Below are 16,626 nucleotides of genomic sequence, written 5' to 3' on the forward strand. Positions count from 1 at the left end.
TTTGGGTGGATACTCTCAAATGTATATATTCCAGTTAAGACATAAGACATTTTCTCACTTCCCCAATTTATGTGATTTCCCCTGACAAGACAGTTCCACTCCCACCCTCCCGTAGTAATCACTGTTCTGACTTCTCTCCCTGTTCTAGGATTTCTTACTGAATTACAGAGCACATCCTTTTTTGCCTGGCTTCCTTCATGCCAGATGTGAAATTCATGTCTAAGACTCATCCCTATTGTGATACGTGTTAGAAGCGCAGCCTTCTTTCTTGTTCACTTTAATGGTCTGAATGTTTGCCCCCCACCAAAATTCCTAGGTTGAACTCCTAACCCTCATTGTGATGGTATTTGGAGGTGGGGCCTTTGGAAGCTGATTAGGTCAAGGAGGGGGAGCCTTTGTGAATGGGGTGAGTGCACTTCCAAAGGGGCCCCAGAGAGCTCTCTTGCCCTCTTTCTCCCAAGTGAGAACACCGTGAGAAGAAGGCAGCCTGTAACCTGGTAGAGGCCCCTCACCAGAACCCAACCATGCTGACACCCTAGTCTCAAACTTCCAGCCTACAGAATGGTGAGAAAGACATTTCTTTTGTTTATAAAACACCCAGTCTATGCTACTTTGTTATATAGCAGCCCAAACCGACTAAGACAGTAACAGTTCATTGTATGAATAGATCACAATTATTTATTGTCTGGTTGAAAGATACCTGGGTTCTTTCTAGTTTGAAGGTATTATGAATAGGGCTGCTATAAACTTTCCTGTACAAGTCTTTTTATGGACATGTTTTCATGGCTGTTGGGCAAATACCTAAGAGTGCATTACACTGCAGTAGGGCACTGTATACTCGGCTTTATAAGAAACTTCCAAACAATTATCCAAGTAGTTGTACTTATTGTAGACCTCTCTCCCACCAAGAATGTATGAGCATTTGTGTTGTTTCACATTGTGCCAATATTTACTGTTGTCAACCTTCTTGATTATAACCATTCCAGTGGGTTTTACAATGTTCCCTCAGTATGGTTTCAGCTGGCATTTCCTGGTGATTAATAATTTTAGGCACCATTTCATGTGCTTATTGACCATTTAGCTATCTTCTTTGGTAAAGTGCCTGTTCAAGTCTTTTGTCCATTATAAATTATTGATTTGTAGGAATATTTATATATTGTAGATACAAGTCCTTTGTCACACAATTGAATATAATTTTTCTAATATGTTACTTGATGATTTTTTTTTTTTTTTTTTTTTTTTTGAGACAGAGTCTCACTCTGTCTCCCAGACTGGAGTGCAGTGGTGCAATCTCAGCTCACTGCAACCTCCACTTCCGAGATTTAAGGGATTCTTCTGCCTCAGCCTCCTGTGTAGCTGGGACTACAGGCACACCCCACCACACCTGGCTAATTTTTGTATTTTTAGTAGAGACAGGGTTTCACCATGTTGGCCAGGCTGGTCTCAAACTCCTGACCTCAAATGATCCGTCGACCTCGGCCTCCCGAAAATGCTGGGATTACAGGCGTGAGCCACTGCGCCTGGCCCTTGATGATTCATTTTAGCAATGTCTTTTGATGAGCAGAAATTTTTATTTTGATAAAATTCAATTGATCAATTTTTTTATGGTAGAAACTTTTTGGGTTCTACCTGAGAAGTCTTTACCAGCCCAAAAGTTGTAACATTTTCCATTCTTTTCTTCCACATGCTTCATAATTTCAGCTTTTATATTTAGATATATGATCCATCTAAAATTAATTATTGTGAGGTAGAGGTTAAAGTTCATTTTTCCCCATAATTTCATCTTAGGCCTTCCTACTTTATCAAAAATCAATGGTTGTATATGTGTATGTCTAATTCTGGACTCTTCAGAAATGAGTTCCATTGATTATTTGTCTTTCTTATGCTAATACCACACTTTATTGCTGTAACTTTATAGTAAATCTTGAAAATAGGTTGTGGAAGTTCTTGAAATTTGTTCTTTTTTTCAAGACTGTTTCAGCTATTCTAGGATCATTTAATTCCCATGCAAATTTTAGAATCTGCTTGTCAATTTCTACTACCTTGTTGGAATTTTCACTGACCGTGTACTAAACCCATAAATCAATTTCAGGAGAACTGACATCTTGACAATATCGATTCTCCTCATTTATGTAAGTTGTCACCATTATTTGTCAGTTTTCTATTTCATTTTTTCTGTCACATTTTCTTCTCTCTACTTTCTAGAGGTTTGTTTTCTATTTATTTTTCTAACTTCTTGAAGAAAAAGTTTAGATAATTGATTTTATCCTTTTTTTCCCTATTTAAACAATGAAAGCTATAATTTCTCAACAAGCACTACTTTAACTGTATCCAGAAAGCCTTGACATATTTTTTTTATTACAGTTTAGCTTAAAATATGTAATAATTTACCCCTATACTTTCTTTAACCCATGGGTTAGGAGAATATTGTTTATTTCCTAAACATGTTGGGCTTTTTCTAAATATCTTATTGTTTTGGATTTCTAACCTAATTTTCTTGTGGTTAAAGAACATAATCTTTAAGATTTAATACTTATTGTTGTTATATTATGTATCAAGATAATGTGAGTTCTACCTGCACTTTAAAAATACATATTCTGCAATTATTGGAATAATCTGTAAATGTCAAGTCAAGACGACTATGTACTTTAAATATTCTATATACTTACTGAAATTATGCCTAATTGTTCTAACAGTTACTGAGTGAGAATGTTAAAATATCCAAATATCTGTGAATTTATCAAGTTCCATCAGTTTTTTACTTCAGGTATTTCAAAGCTCAGCTATGGTATACATAGATGTTTTTATTTGTGTATCTTTCTAATAAGTTAACCATTTTATTATTGTTGGATATCTCTCTTTTCCTCTGATAGCATTCCTTATCTCGAAGTCTATATTTTTTTATATTAACTTAGCCATAGCTTTTTCTGTTCATTTGTTTTGTTTTTGTTTTTGAGACAGAGTCTCACTCTTGTTGCCCACACCTGGAGTGCAATGGCACGATGTCAGCTCACTGCAAACTCCACCTCCCGAGTTTAAGGAATTCTCCTGCCTCAGCCTCCCAAGTAGCTGGGATTATAGGCACCCGCCACCATGCCTGTCTAATTTTTGTATTTTTAGTAGAGATGGGGTTTCACCATGTTGGACAGGCTGGTCTCAAACTCCTTACCTTAAGTGATCCACCCATCTTGGTCTCCCAAAGTGCTGAGATTACAGGAGTGAGCCACCATGCCTGGCCAGCCATAGCTTTTTTATGCTTACTGCTTTATGGTTTATCTTTTACTATTCTTTCTTTTTCAACCTATCTGCATCTCGGTATTTAAAGTGAGTCCCTCAAAGGCTGGGTGCAGTGGCTCACACTTGTAATCCCGGCACTTTGGGAGGCCGAGGTGGGAGGATCACTTGAGGTCAGGAGTTCAAGACTAGCCTGGCCAACATGTTGAAATCCCATCTCCACCAAAAAAATACAAAAATTAGCTGGGCATGGTGATGCATGCCTGTAAGCACAGCTACTCAGGAGGCTGAGGCAGGAGAATCACTTGAACTTAGAAGGCAGAGATTGTAGTGAGCCAAGATTATACCATTGCACTCCAGCCTGGGTGACAGAGCAAGACTCCATCTCAAAAAAAAAAAAGTGAGTTACTTTAGATATACAGTTAAGTCTTGATTTTTAAATCTAAAACTGATTATCTTTATTCACTGGGGATGTTTAATTAATTTGCATCTAGTGAAATTATTGAAAAGTTTAAAGTTTCCTATACTCATATATTTCTATGTGTCCTATTTAATCTCTATATCTCTATTCTTCTTGTTCTAATTTCTCTGGGGATAATCAAAGAATTTTATCATTGCATTTTCAATACCCTTATTAGCTTTTTAGATACACCTCTTTGCATTATTTTTTAATTTGTTCCTCTAGGGATTACAACGTGCATCCTTACCTACTCATAGCTTATATACAGTCAGTATTATGTGAATGTACATAAACTTAAAACATTTATAACAGTTTAATTCCAGTTACCTGTATCCTCTATGTTCTTATTGTCATACATTTTACAGTCAGGTGTCTTCAAGAAAATTAAGAAACAAATGCACATAGATTTTCTAATTGTTAGCATACTTACTATTTTTGGTATCCTTCATGTCATCCTGTAATTATCATTTTCTGGTTTCATTTTCTTTCCTCTGAAAGCTTCTTTTGAATATGTCTTGCAGTATACGTCTGTTGATTCTTAATTTTATTGTTTTTCACTTATCTGAAAATGTCTCTTTTACCCAGAGTAGAGGATATTTTTGCTTTATATAAAATTTGGGGTCAATAGATTTGTATTTTTTTTCTTCTTTCAATGCCCTAAAATATTATACTGCATCTTGTTACAAGAAATCAAATGTTAATTAGAACTCTTTCCTTGTAACATGTCTTTTCTCTCTAGCTGCTTTGACAATTTTCTCTTTGTGTTAGATTTTCAGTAATTTGGTTATATTGGGGCATAGGAGTGGGTTCTCTTTGTTTTTATACCACTGGGGTTTCTTAAACTTTTAAAATAAGTATTTTTTTTCACTAAATATTAGAAAAGTTTTATTATTTTACAATTTTTTTCTCTCCTCTGTCCTGTTGAGAATCAACTTACATGTATTTTGACCACGTGGATACTGTCCTGCTAGTTCACTGACATACAGTTTGTTTGATTCTTTTTTAATCTCTGTTTTTCAGGTCAAATAATTATCTTGATCTGCCTTCAGTTTGGCTAGCATTTCTTCTGCCATTCCTAACTATTATTATGCCCATCTACTACATATTTTCAGTTCTAAAATTTTATTTTTTATAGTTATAATTCTCTACTGCAACTTTCCCTCTGTTTACTCATTATGACCATGTTTTCCTTTAATTCCTTGGCTATATTTATAATAATTGCCTTAAAATCCTTGCCTGAAAATTTCAACATCAAGGGTATTTAATCTCAGGGCTTGTTTCTATTGACTATTGTTTTCCTTGATCATGGGAAACATATTCATGTTTCTTTGAAACTCTAGCAATTTTTAAAAATTTTATTCTGAAAACTATAGACAAAATGTTTTCATGATTCTAGATAATCTCTTTGTAACTTAAAAGTGCCTTGAGTTTTGTTTTGGCAGCAGGGAGATTACTAATTGGTCTTTTTGGTCATATCAGGCTCCATGTCTTTTCTTTCACAGACATGAACTTATTCTAGTTATGGACTAAGGTGTGGCCCTTATTCAAGGGCATAGATTTTACTGCTACGGTATGTACTTTCTGAGGTTTCAACTGAATGTCTAACTGAGATGCTCAATGAGGTCTCTCCATTCTGGCTGAGCTGGAGCTCTAGCGTTTCCTGGTGGTGCATAGCAATAATGCCTTCACTCATTCCCAGTCCTGCAGAAGGCGACCACTGCTAGGCCCTGTTTACTGCTGCCATGGCATGGGCAGTCTTCAGCCAAAAACCAGCAATGAGTCTTCATCAAGACTTCTGGAAACCCTTGTCCTCAGCTTCTGCTCTGGCACTCGGCTCCCCAAATCCCAGCTGTTTCTGAGACCACAGCTCCAATCTCCTCCTCAGGTCCGTGAGGCCACAGTTCTGCTGGAGATGTGCAGGAAAGTGTCCCAGGCAGAGCACTGGGGCAAACTGAGCCTCACCTCTCATGTTTCCTTTCTCTCAAGGATTACAGTTCTGTGCTGCCTGTTGTTTAATGCCTTAAAACATTTGTCATGCACATTTTATCAGCTTTAGAGTTGTTTATGCCAGGAGGAAACGCCCAATGCCAGCTACTCTGTCAGAGCTAGAGGAAAAGTTCACTGTCAGTTTTCATTTGCTAGCCTATGTGAATACACACACACGTATCGCCTCTTAAAGTCAGTGTTACCGGACATTACATTCTACAAAGTCTGTCAGTCGATCTGGTCTTTGCTTCACACTATTTGTTATTTATGGAGTACTGTGGATGTAGGTGATACTCCACGAGCCTGAGTGAAGTCAACAGGCCTGCTCCAGGGTGTGTACGTGTCAATGTCAGACAAATCAGAAATGGTAGGTAGCAAGACTGGATAAGATTTCAAAGGTGCCTGTCTGGGGTATGCACAAATGACAAGTCCCTTTGTTGTTTCAGAGAGCTCCTCAAAAAGGGAATTGACAGCACTTTCTAAGGAATGAAACACAAATATTGGAAATCCAAGAATGACTTCTGAACCTGTGAACAGCTCCTTTCTGTGTTCTATTACACTGCCTTCCCCTTTTCAAGTTAAAAGAGACCAAGTAATCACATGCAAAGAATTTAATTAATATCTGCTAGAAACTCAGCCCTCTGTGAATGCCAGAGGAAGATAAGTAGGATGAGTGTTGGGGTGGGGGTGGGTGGAAAAGCAAGAGTGACACCTTTAGAGAAATGGAAGAAATGGCTCTTTTCTGTAGTTTTGACATAAACTTTTTTGGTCAGCAGACAATCTTTTTAAACTTAAAACATAATATGGGAAACAGGTTAGACATGTGTTACCTTCAGGGAAAATTTCAAGATGTCATAAGTGCTGGGTTGTATGACATTAAGTTAGAAAGTAATGTAATTTTGAGGAATAATACATTAATCAATATAATAATAAACAGAGGGGCATTTTGGAGTAGATTGGGTCTCTTTTTTTGTTTTGTTTTGAGACAGGGTCTCACTTTGTTTGCCCAGGCTGGAGTGCAGTGGAGTGATCACAACTCACTGCAACCTCCTTCTCCTGGGTTCAAGCGATTTTCCTGCCTCAACCTCCTAAATAGCCAGGACTACAGGTGCTCACCACCACACCACATGGTGTGAGTCACCATGACCTGCCAGAATTGAATCTTTGAAAACACTGAGAATTTGGAAAAAAACAGGGAAACACAGGAAGGTACTCTCCTATTTAGTACATTTTAATGGAAAACATAATTATGAATATGTTTGTCTTCCTAAATGGATAAAAGTCTCTCTCTCTCTCTATATATATATGTGTGTGTGTGTGTGTGTGTGTGTGTATGTGTATATATGTGTATATGTATGTGTATATATACACACACACATGCATACTGATATTGAATTACCTACTGTGTGGTAATATGTTTATATTTGTGCCCAATCATTGGTGCAAAGCAGTATGTGGTTACACAGTAAGAAAAAAGGTTTTAATCAGTATCTTTATCAATGGAACTTCACAATATTCTAATGAAAAGTCACATAATGACTGAGAATGAGCTGGCCTCCTATTCTTAGGTTTAAGTCCTTAAATCACACCTTTTGACCCAGAGTATATTGGTCCAGGCCACCAATAAATCATGAAAATATCAAGTATATGATATCATGTCAAGGTGGAAGTATTGCCCATTTCAAATGAATCAAGTGGTCAAACCTCACTGTCCGTCCTACATAAAATCCACTGAAAGCAATTAAGGAACTGTCATTGTTGATATCCTGAGAAAGGAATACTGGAATTACCACCATATACATTAGCAGGACTTGAAGAAATGGAGTCAATCCCTAAAGAAATCAGGTGGAAAACTGAATATGAATATCAGGTTACATCCTTTCCCTCTGCAGCTTGGACTGTATCACCAAACTGGGAATACTCAGGGAACATTTGTAGGAAACACCATTAAACATTAAGGATGCAGGATCCCAACATCTCTGACATACACTCTATGTTCATGATTTCACAGGAGATAGTTCTTTATAATATCCTAGCAGTTATTTCACCCTTTCTTGCTTTGGCTGAGGCATGGGATGGAAGATGGAGAACTTAGTGGTCATTTTCTATTCCTATTCTTATTATAGAAGGAAAAGCTCATAGAAAGACAAAAGTCTGTGGACTGTATTGAGATGAAATCAGTGTGCACGGTCAGGCAAGGCTGGTCAGTTAAGGAAAGAGTAGATTATTTCATCCTTACTACTTGATTTTGATGCATGCGGCATTCTCAAGAGGCATCCATTGGTAACAGAGACAGTCTATGTTGGCAGTATCTTAAAATATGGCTAGAATTACCCCATTGGACATACACTTGGCTAAATACAGAGATGAAAATAACAAAGAGTTGATCCTTTTCCTTTTAAAGCCTACAACAAAAATAATAATTACAATTCTGAACAATTTTACACCATGCATACACAATTAGTTCTTGAACAATGCAAAAGTTTAAGTTGTTGAACCTTGAGACTCTGAGCAGTCGAAAATTCTTGTATCACCTTTTTTTTTTTTTTTTTTTTTTAGACAGAGTCTTATTCTGTCTCCCAGGCTGGAGTGCAGTGGCATGGTCTTGGCTCACTGCAACCTCCGCCTCCTGTGTTCAAGTGATTCTCCGGCCTCAGCCACCTGAGTAGCTGGCATTACAGGTGTGAACCACCATGCCTGGCTAATTTCTTCTTCTTCTTCTTCTTCTTTTTTTTTTTTTTTTTTTTTTTTTTTGTATTTTTAGTAGACACAGGATTTTACTACGTTGGCCAGGCTGGTCTCAAACTACTGACTTCAAGTGATCCACCTGTCTTGGCCTCCCAAACTGTTGGGATTACAGGCATAAGCCACTGAGCCCAGCCCTTGTATAACTTTTGATTCACCCAAAATATAACTGCTAATAGCCCACTGTTGATGGGAAGCCTAATCAATGACATAAACAGTCGATGAACACACATTTTCTATGTATGTATACTGTGATCTTACAATAAAGAAAGCTAGAGGAAAGAAAATGTCATTAAGAAAATCCTAAGGAAGAGAAAATATTATTCATTAAGTGGAAGTGCGTCACCATAAAGATCTTTATCCTCATCATCTTCATGTTGAGTAGGATGAGGAGGAGGAAGAGGAAGGGCTGGTCTTGCTGTTACAGGGGTGGCAGAGGCAGAAGAAAATCCACATATAAGTGGAACCGCTCAGTTCAAACCTGCGTTGTTCAAGGGTCAACTGTATAAGGAAGATACTAAGAGCTATGACACTAAAAAGACATGTTTTGGGGATTGTTTTGCCATTTTTCTTGAAAATGCAAGACCTCAATTCCATATGGGAAATCAGAGGGAGCACAAATGGTGGATGAGAAAGTGTCTGAAGCTCAGTACCATGAAAGAATTGACCCTGACCATTTTCCTCTTCCCCTAAGAACTCAGGGAAAACATTCTTGTGGAGCTTGCTAGCAAAGTGCTGGCTAGGCCTCCAGCATGCATTTTCTTTACCATCCCAGCCACCCAGAAGCACACACAGTGTAGCTTATCTTTCAAATGGATCAACTGTTTCTTTCAATAATGACAATAATGGTAATCATTTTGTGTTGCTCAAATCAAAGAGATACATGTATTTGAGTGAGGTGATTTATATCTGAAGCCCGATCTATTGTTAACTTCCAAAATGGCATTGGGGAAAATCCTTTAATGTCTCTGGGCCTTGAGTTTTTAACTTGTAAAATGGGGATGGTAGTATTTGTCCTGTGTATCTCAAATAATTTTCATGAGGATCAAGAGAGAATAGTTTTAAATGTAGAAAGAAATATTGAAGTTATCTATGGCATAATAATAAGACAATCTATTCCCATGAAGGTGCAAATAAAGCATAATGAGTCACAGCACGGACTGTGGAACTAGTGTGCTTGGATTCAAATCCCAGCTCTGCTACTTCCTAGATCCATGGCAGTGGCTACCTTCGTTTGCTGGCCTGAATCATGGGAACAATGGAGCTGCTGTGCTTCCTTGTTAGGCTATTGTGATACTTAAATCAGATAGTCTAATCCGACTCTCACTTAGCCTGTTAATCAACGCTAGCCAGTTATTGCTATTATCACCTCGTACGGTCCTCTATTTCATTTTAAAGGAGAACAATTTTACACCCCTTCTGAATTGTTAAGGTTTCAGATTAAATCTTACTCTTTAATATGTGTCAATATTATTTCAAAACCCAGAATTCAGACCTCAGGAAAAGTATGTATCTTTATATTTGATAAGAAAATAATATTCTTGGGCTCAGCCATCAAACACTGCCTGAGCACGATAGCAGAGCAAATGAAAATGTTATTTATAATCCCAAATATCAAACTGTTCCCCAAAGTGACAAGATCAATATTGCAACTCAGAGCTTTCCTCTCACTGGCAGATGGTGTTATTAAAAATACCAAATGACACCTCTCTTTGGTGAGGAAAAGGATCCCTTAGACATCTTCAATGTCCTCCTGGAATCTGAAGTTTTACCTTCTGCTTAGAGGGGAAACTCAGTACCAGCACATCCCTGGGATCCTCTCTCAGACATGAGCTGGTAGAGTGTGTCCTCAGACATCTCATTCTCTCTGCATGTCAACAGCTGCATTTCTGGTCAGCTTCCCTGCCCAGAGATGGACTTACAGGCTCCCAGGGCTCCCCTCAGCCAGGATATGACCTTCTTTAACAAGGTATTATTTAAAGATGTACTGAGGGATCATCCACTGTGGACCCAACACTTCTATTTCTCTTATGATGACTTTAGTGAATGTCTGAGCATTTAGGAGCAGAACGCAGATCCCTGAAGCATCTGCTGGGCCAGGACTACATTAATTTCTATTTTAGGAGCTGGAAGGAGGAGAAGGAAAAGAGAAAAAAAGAAGAAGGAAAAGGAAGGTTTCTGGATGAAATGGTGTGACTCTTTGATAAGTGGACAGTGGAGGGGGAAGCCTAGTCCAGGGAAGGTGGGACAGCAAATAAGACCCCAGGTGAGGTCATTAGGGGGCCAGGCACCTGACTGGGGATCTGCTGGTCACTTAGTTGTTTTCTAAGCTCATTGGGGCCCAGATGAATGGCCCACAGCACACTGTAAACCTAACACTGGGTGTCAAACCCATGAAGGTGAAAATGGGGCACTCCATATTTTAGAATTTAGTTGTAAAGACTTTTGAACTGACCCCCTAAAACTGTTAAAAGTAGCTACCTTAAAGTAGTTTGGCTCATTTCCCCCTTCATTTCCACATAACTTGTTTGTGTCATCACCTGTAAACAAGATACTAAGGGCTTATTCAAGATGTCAGAATCAGCCACATCCAAGGTAGGTTTAAGGACTATAGGACAAAACACCGCCCCTAAACTCTGCCCCTTGTCCTCTGGCTGCTGTCTGAAATCCTGCCACTAGCTTCAGAATAGATTTCTTTCAAGGTATGGGTCTTCCCTCACACCCAGTTGTAATATTTTAAACCATCACTAGTTGTATAGACCTCAATGGGAAGGACTCTGAGAATGTCTAAGTGTGGGTTTGGATGGAGAGGAAAGTGGATGAGACACAGGGCGTGAGTACAGGGATCGGAAATTTTGATGGGGTGGGGCTGTGTGGAGGGAGGATGTACAATGGAGAGACCCATATTAGGCTGGGGAGTGCTGGGGAACCCCTCCAGGATACACAATGTCCTGTTTCCTTACTTTTTTACTGGTCTTTCCAATGTCTCTGCCATGGAGCTTTTGTGTAAGTGCAACAGCATAGAGAACAATAGAAAGCAAGGTTATCAGGGATGTAAAGCAATTTAATAAGGCCCAGCAATACCGACGTCAGGGAAATACACATGGCTACAGATTTCTTTACATCTGGTTATAGGCTGAGGCTTTCCATGAGTCCACATAAGGAATGGATTGGTCAAACATGCAGGCTCACTGTGGGCTGCCTCACCCATGCACAGGTCATGGTTTAGTGAGAAATAAATGGCTGTATCTTCCCTTGCAGTACAATTACACTGATCATTCATAAGAATGAAGAGAATCTTTCATCAGGGACTAAGAAATTATCCTAATAATTTAAACTACTTTGAGATCATTGTTATAAATCCCAATTTTTGTTGCATAAAATTATAGGGGAAATTGTTTACCTGAGCTTTCTGGCCATTTAGGTTCATAATAAATTGAAGTGTTAAGTAACATTAAGGATGAAATGCCTGTATGTGCATGCTGATATATTGTGTGACCTATTTATATTAAAAAGCAGAATATGATATATAATATTTAGCTTTTAAGGGTGTTTAAAATGTACCAGGTATAGCTTCATGTGATTTAATGGCTTATTAAATTATTAAATTTAACATTCCTATTAGGTTTGTTATTATTATTAATCTCATTTCAAGGTAAGAAAACTGGCTGGGCACGGTGGCTCACATCTGTAATCCCAGCACTTTGGGAGGCCAAGGCAGGCAGATCACCTGAGGTCAGGAGTTCCAGACCAGCCTGGCCAACATGGTGAAATCCCCGTCTTTACTAAAAATACAAAAATTATCCAGGAGTGGTGGCGTACGCATGTAATCCCAGCTACTCAGGAGACTGAGGCAAGAGAATCTCTTAAACTTGGTAGGCGGAGGCTTCAGTGAGCCAAGATTGCACCACCACACTCCAGCCTGGGCGACAGGGTGAGACTCTGTCTCAAAATAAATAAATAAATAAAATAAAGATAAGAAAACTGAAGTAAGGAGGTGTTAGTAGTTGCCCAGGTAATACACCTAAGAAATGGCACGGCAAAGTTTGAATCTAGGCAGTTTAAATTCAAAGCTCACACTTTTAATTATCACTTAGAGTTGGTTTGTATAGTAAGGGGAAAAAAAGGAATAAAGGAATTCTCTAGCTTTTGGAACAGCAAACTGGGCAAATCGCAATCCATCCAAGCACACTGGTGATACTAACCTAGGTGGAAAGGGGCTGTAAAACACTGTGTAGTTATTTGACAATAGAAAGGAACAAAGCACTGACACAGGCTACCATCTGGATGAGCCTTGAAAACATGATGCTCGGGGAAGAAGCCAGATGAAGAAAACACACACGATATGATACCGTGTGGATGAGCTGACCAGAACAGGTGCATCCACAGAGTGATTGCAGATGCCTGGGTGCCAGGGGTTGGGGACAGGGGATGTGGAGTGACTGCTAAGGGGCACAGTTTCCTTCAGGGGTGATAAAAATGTCCTAAAATCGATTGTGGTGATGGTTGCACAACTCTGTGGATAGACTAAACAACGTTTAATTGTATGCTTTCGATGTGTAAATTGTATGGTAAAAAGTACATCTCAATAAAGCTGTCACCAAAACAAAACAGAACAAAACCCTTCATGCAGTGGCCCCTGTCATATCCTTTGTGTGTCCACTAGCAAGGTTTTGGAAGAGAGGCTGAAGGGAGGCATGGGGACCCCAGGCCTCCCAGGGCTGACTCTGTTCCATGCAGGGGTTGTGTGAGGTGGGAAGAGCAGAGTCCCAGCCCAAGGGAACCAGGCCTGGAAGGGAAAGGAGATGGCCACCTCCACCCAGCCTGTTGTGACTGCAGACACGATGCCACAGCACCTGTTGGACCCTCACGGCAAGTCCAGATGATCTCATTTCATAAATGAGAAAACTCATCTTCAGAAAGTGAGTGTGCGTGTGTGTGTTGGGTGTTCACGTGTGAGTGCTCAGTTGTGTCTGTCTGTGTGTGTTGGGTGTGTGTGTGTTTAATTGGAAGGTTTGTCCATCTAAGTGATAATATCTAAGCCTCTCAAGTCCAAAAGGAGGATCCAAACCCAGAAATAAGAGGCTTGGAGCAAAGCCTACTGAAAAAATGCCTGGCTGTTGGGGTCCTGAAGGAGATGTTGGTGCTGGCTATTTCTGGATAATGTTTAGCAAGTTAACCATAGAAAGAGATGTTAAAGGCCAATTGTCCTTGGAATTTTCTGGGAAACACCCAGCTCAGAGATGGGAGTGTTTTATCATCACTGAAATCTGATCACCTCCCACATCCCAAGATATCAAATGCTACTCATAGGTTGTTTCCCAGGATTCTCTTATACAGCCAGTGGGCAAAGCACCAAAGCTACCTGAATGCAGAAGAGACTCATTTTCAAGTTGTCACCTTTTTCCTGCTGTTTCCTGTATCTGAACCTGCCTTCCTGTTGAAAGACTACATAGGCCACACTGTCCTAACTTAATTCACTGCTTCATCACCCAGCGGCATACTTGGCATCTTCTAGTCACCCCAAATATGCTTTCCATGGCTGACTAAATAGTAAGGGTAAGAAATATGATTCTCCTTTTCTACCCTTTCTCTTCCCAGACCAGTCGCACACTCCGTTAAACATTCACCTCAATTTCTCTATGAGGCTGAGCCAGAGTGATCCAATCCACAGCCTTTCTCACTGTCTGTAGTCATGAGCATCATCATACCTGTTGTGCATGCAAGTTCTGCTTTGCCTCGTTTTTTACTTTTCCTAAAGTGTTTGCTTACTAAGGCTGCTGTAACAAAGTCCTACAGATCGGGTGCCTTAAACAACAGAAAAGTTATCATCTCATGGTTCTAGAGATAAGATGGCTGAGATCAATGTGTCATTGGGGTTGGTTTCTTCTGAGGCTGTGGAAGAGAATCTGTCTCATGCCCTTCTCCAAGCTTTTGGTGGCTGTGCTGGTAATCTTTGATGCCCCTTGGCTTGTCAGAACAGCACTCTGATCTCTGCCTCCATCTCACATGGCATTCTCCCTGTGGGTGGCTGTGTCCAATTTCCTCTTTCCATAAGGACACCAGTCATGTTAGATTGGGCCCACCCTAATGACCTCCTTTGAACTTGATTACCTTGGTAAAGACCCCTAGTCAAATACAATCACTGGGGGTTAGGACTTCAACATATGAATTTCGGGTGAGCACCATTTAACCCACACAAAGCACACCTAACATTTCATTTGCTTATAAGCTCCTTAGCCACTGGTGCTGTGTTCTCTAAATATTTTGTGTCACTGCACTGATGAATAGATTATTATTGAATGAGCAAATGCATGAAAGCTTGCAGAAGTCCCTTCCCTCACAGCTACATCGACTTTACAACGACACCCTACTGTTAACCTTGGCAGCAGAAGTGCTTCCCTTTCTATTCCAGCTTTTCTCAAAAAAGAAAATGTCTGAATTCGACTCTCACAGACTACTCTAATTCACAGCTGGTAAGGCTTACTATCTACACAGTTTCTTCCTTAGAGTCAACAGTTTCACTCGTGAGCTTCTAAGTGAAATAATTTTAAGCACGATTCTTTCTTCAAAACACAGCAACTGGCAATGACTTCTGTTTGACACGAGCAGGAAATTTAGTAATCTGTGATATAAATAGTAAGACGAGCTTGAGAGCCCCCTTGCAGACTTTAGCACTTCATGGCTCCTTGCTTCTTCAAATTCCCATGCCATCTATTTCCATCTGCATTCTTCCCGCACCGTATGTCATTTATCTCGGCTGTTTTCTGCTGACTTTTGGCTTCTCCCTGCCTTCCCTATGCTTGGCAGCATCAAGATACAAACACAGATATAGCTAGAGGAACAGATACAGATACCCTGATGCGAGCTCTGCAGGTAGGATGTGTGAAGTCCATTAAATGCCTGGCAGGACAAAAGGTATTCTCAAAATAGAACAGAACATGCTAACATGGAGACCTGCTGCAAAGGGTCTGAATGTGGGATGATTGCCCAGTGGCCACCCTTCCTAACAGGGCCATTTGTTCTCCACACACAGCCTCCAGGATTCACAACCAACCTCATGGAATGGAAGAGTCACTTAAGCAGGAATAACATATCAAGATGCCCTTAACACCATTCCAATCCAGACAGAGTCTCTCATTCTGATGGTATATATCTACTTTCCAGGGACTGGGACCCTGACACCAAAGCCCTCCCTGGTGACTGGGATTTTGCTATCAGTAGATGATCACTCCAGAGGATACGTCCACCTGCCTGAGCTTCCAAGTGTGCCTATCTGCAGAGTCCCTGTTTCTGGGCTCTTGTGTTTGCTGGGACACCCTGTTTCTGGGCCAAGGAATCTTGATTGCTGTTTCTTGGTCTACACTTGACTGGATAGTACCCTACTCATTGAAGAGCATGCCTGCCTGTTAGATAGCCTGATTTTGTTCAGTACCTGCCCCTTTGCCATCTCACCTCACCCCACTCACCCCATCAGCCTGTCCTATCTTCTTAGGTTCCCTCCCAAGTCCTGATTGCTCTCCACTGGCCCAAAGGTAACTATTTGTCCCTGTAGTGCTGTACCATGAAGCACGAAGCTGTCTGAGGGTAAGTCCCTGCCCAGGTGGCTTCTATCACATGGCAACCCTGTATCCTCTGGATGCGAAGCAGCACCATGGACAGTTCCTTCCTGGCCGGTAGAGTAGAATGGCCATCTCCAAGGAAGCCGGTTGACCTCAAAGGCCATGAGTATGCTCAAATACTTGAAAATCATCAATACACTGCTAACAACCTTTCAGAGAAGCACGTGGGGGAAGTCTGCAGTGGTGGCTGTTTCCTGGAGCCTTTAGGCTGTAATCAGTCACTGAAAGGTCCTCTCTCACCTGTGGCTGGGAAGTGCTCTAGGAGAGAGGGCAACAGGCAGTCTTCACTGCAGGCATAGAGACACAGACAGGAGTTAGAAGCTGCCTGCCTGTCTGATTTGAATTCTGCTAGCTTCTGGGTTCCCAGTTATGATGTTAAGCCCACTCCTAGCACCAGTACTATTATTCCATGCCGACAGCTCCCAGTGCTTATACTTGCTGTGACCACCTCCTGTTTTATGCTATAAGACCCAGCAACAGACTCCCATTCCTGATGTTATTCTGACACCTACATTGTGGTTCTAATCATCCTGCCTGATGCACTGAAGGAAGTACTTGTATTCCTAGGGAGGCTCTTGA

At 40.4% G+C, this 16,626-nt stretch overlaps 1 protein-coding gene and 1 long non-coding RNA gene across 5 annotated transcripts in view; both read right to left on the reverse strand.

Annotated features, from left to right (window-relative positions):
* LOC105474942 (dipeptidyl peptidase like 6) overlaps window positions 1–16,626 on the reverse strand; it is a 1,161,442-nt gene that overhangs the window by 647,849 nt on the left and 496,967 nt on the right. The window lies entirely within an intron of this gene.
* LOC139362678 (uncharacterized) overlaps window positions 1–16,626 on the reverse strand; it is a 74,494-nt gene continuing 57,868 nt past the window's right edge. The window contains exon 2 of the long non-coding RNA XR_011621832.1: window positions 1–16,626. This exon is cut by the window's right edge and continues 23,718 nt beyond it. This is a non-coding gene — a long non-coding RNA (uncharacterized lncRNA).

This window comes from Macaca nemestrina, chromosome 4 (assembly GCF_043159975.1).
Source record: "Macaca nemestrina isolate mMacNem1 chromosome 4, mMacNem.hap1, whole genome shotgun sequence".
Taxonomy (NCBI): Eukaryota; Metazoa; Chordata; class Mammalia; order Primates; family Cercopithecidae; genus Macaca; species Macaca nemestrina.